A 3,363-nucleotide genomic window follows, 5' to 3' on the forward strand; every position below is an offset into this window, starting at 1 on the left:
GGTAAGCTCCAGTTTGCTGACATGGGCTTAACATAAGCAGCTCCACCTTGGGCCTAATCAAGACACTTTAACACTAGTACAGAGAAGTATTATTGATGTTTTGTATATTGACCTTTATCAATGTGATGTTGTTAAACTCACTAGTTGTAGACTTATGTTAAAAAAGTAGAATCTTTAGCATTTTCTGTACACATGATGTCCTCTGTAAATGAAGGTAATTGTACTTTCTTGACAAACTTTTTATTACTTTCTCTTTGCCCTATTACATGGCTATAAACTTTAGTACAATGCTGAATAGACCTGGTAAGAGTGGCGTCCTTGCCTTTACTTTATTCACAGCAATTGATTTTCAACTATGAAGCCACCATCATGTTCCTGGAATAACGCTATTTGATCATGATGCAACTGGGTCTTTATATTTTGATGGCATTGATTCAATATGCAACTATGTTCATGAAGGCTGCTGGTCTTCAGTTTTCTTTTCTTGTAATTTTTAATATAAGAATAATCTTGACCTCATAAAATGGGCTCTTCTAATATCAGTAGGTTTGTGCAAGATGGGTATTTTATCTTCCTTAGAAATAGAAGGCATCCCGGAAGCGTGAGCAAGGCCGCCAGATGTGCAGGCAGTGGAGGAGGAGGAAGAGATGGACCCTCTGGACTTGGCCTCGAGGGTCTTCTGCAGCCGCATCTTGAGCATGGTGAATGTGGATGATGTCAATGCCATCATCCTGGCCCAGAAGAACATGCTGGACCGCTTTGAGAAGACCAATGAGATGCTGGCGAACTTCAACAACCTGTCAAGTGCCCGCCTGCAGCAGATGAGCGAGCGCTTCCTGCATCACACGAGGACCCTGGTGGAGATGAAGCGGGACCTGGACAGCATCTTCCACAGAATCAGGACACTGAAAGGGAAGCTGGCCAGGCAGCACCCAGAGGCCTTCAGTCACATCCCAGAGGCATCCCTCCTGGAGGACGACGATGAAGATCCTATTCCACCCAGCACCACAACCACCATTGCCACCTCAGAACAGAGTACAGGCTCCTGTGACACCAGCCCAGACACCATCTCACCCTCCTTCAGCCCTGGCTTCAAGGACCTGTCACACGTGTAGCCTGATTCCCCTGCCATCAATGGCCACAGCCAAATGGACAACAAAGAAATGCCGGGCGAGTAGCCCTGCTCCCAGGCGCTCCAAGGGGTCACAGGGCTCTAGGTGTCTGAGGTGGTGGCGGGTAACCCTGTCTCCAGATGGTCGACTTTGCCACCTTATTCTGTCATCCACGGCACCCTGGGAGACAAGGCTCCCTCCTAGGTGTGTGGAATTTCTGGGGATCTGTCATTCCCACTCCCTCACTGAGAGCATCTCTCTCCTTCAGACCCTCTTCCAGGCTGGGGGATAAGCAACCATTTGGAGTCATTGGGCTGGGCACAAGGAAGATTTGCCAGAGCCAGGCCTCAGGTCTGCTCTGAATAACACTTAAAGGGTTCCCAAAGACAAAAACCAGATATCCCTTCTCAGCACCCTGGTCAGGACCTCCTTGAGGTGGGAAAGCACTGTCATGTCTGAGTTCACCCCACCTCATTCCTGCACATAATTCTAATGTCCCTGTCCCTTCCTTCAACAAAAGTATTAAATATTTTCTCCAATCAGTATCTTAAGGTTTCTGAAACATTTGTAGAAAGCTCACGACCATCCACTCAGCCACAAGTGTGATGAGGTCCATATCTGCCTGACCAGAGGTGTGAACTCTGAGGGACCTGCAGGCCTCTCCCAGGGCCTTCATGAAACAAGCCGAGCCACCTTGGGAAACAGAATTTAATGGAATATTTTTGTATTCGATGTTTAAAGATGCTGTTCGGTGGTTATCAATAAAACTCTGTTACTAAAAAGAAAAAAAAAAAGAAATAGAAGGCATTGACTCATTAGGATTATTTTAATTATTTGTGTCCTTTTTATGCCCTGAATTTGTTTCAGAGGCGTATGAAATCCACTTGTCCATGTTGTTTTACACTACAGTAATTTAAAAGAAATCTGCAACCAACTGACTGATTACCCATTCTTTCTTAAAACACTTTCATTTCTTACAATTGTGGATATAAAATAGTTATTTAAGAAATAAGAATCAGCCCTGGCCGGGTAGCTCCATTGGTGGGAGCATCGTCCCAACACACCAAGGTTGTGGGTTTGATCCCCGGTCAGGGCACATACAAGAATCAACCAACAAATGCATAAAGAAGTGGAACAAAATCTCTTTCTCTCTCTCTTCCTTCCTCTCTCTCTCTAATGATCAATAAATTAAAAAAAAAAAAGAAAGAAGTATCATTAAGTTTATAAAGAATTATAAGTCAATAGTGAATATTCTAATACTTGGAAACACTAGGGAATATTTGGGGGTAGTTTTCATCTTTATATTAAGATCCACTAGCGTGGTTAAAAACACTACACAGAATCAGGTTTCAAAAGTATCAATTGAAGAACATATTTTGTTTCGAAAACTCATTTCCTGCAACCCCACTAATAAGATCTGTATAAAGCAATCCTTTTACTTGCACGAATGAATCACCCACACCCGTTAGGAGGGTTACCATAAACAAAAAAACAAACAGGAATTGGTGAGGATCTAGAAAAACTGGAATCCTTGTGCACTGTTGGTGGGAATATCAAATGGTATAGCTGCAATGGAAAACAGTATGGTGGCTCCTCAAAAAATTAAAAATAGCAATACCACATCATCACTAATTCCATTCTGGGTACATATCCCAAAGAATTTAAAGCATGGTCCTAAAAAGATATCTGTACGCCTAACTTCATGGCAGCATTATTCATAAGAGACAAAAGGGTGGAGACAAGTGTCCATCAATGTCTGTATGGATAAACAAAATGTGGAATAGGGTATACACTGGAATATTATTCAGCCTTAAAATAAAAAAAAATTCTGACCTACAACAGCCTTAAGAACATTATGTTAGTTAAATAAGCCAGTGACCAAAGAGACAAATACTGTATGACTCCACATACAGGAAGCAGCTAGTAGTCAAATTCATACAGAAAATAAAATGGTGGTTGCTAAGGAGTGGGTGTAGTGAAGAAGTAAAGAGAGTTGTGGGATGGGTATAAAATTAATGTTTTGCAAAGGGAAAAGAGCGCTGGTGATTGGTTGTAAAATATGAACGTATTTAACACCACCAAACAGTAAACTTAAAAATGCTTAAGGTGGTTTTATATTATGCTTATTTTACCACAATTTTAAACAATAGTTATGCATACATTAGTAGCAGACCAGCTATTAATTTAAAGCATAGCAAAATCATGGCCATTTCTTTCCTCCATGTTTTCATTTCATTTTGGAAAGGCTGAC

General features: G+C 41.7%; 1 pseudogene; it reads left to right on the plus strand.

The window, feature by feature from the left end:
* Positions 1-595: 595 nt before the first annotated feature.
* Positions 596-1,178, plus strand: LOC150019846 (kxDL motif-containing protein 1 pseudogene; annotated as a pseudogene).
* Positions 1,179-3,363: the final 2,185 nt, after the last annotated feature.

This window comes from Furipterus horrens, unplaced genomic scaffold, assembly GCF_987537825.1.
Source record: "Furipterus horrens unplaced genomic scaffold, mFurHor1.1.pri manual_scaffold_2, whole genome shotgun sequence".
Lineage (NCBI taxonomy): Eukaryota > Metazoa > Chordata > Mammalia > Chiroptera > Furipteridae > Furipterus > Furipterus horrens.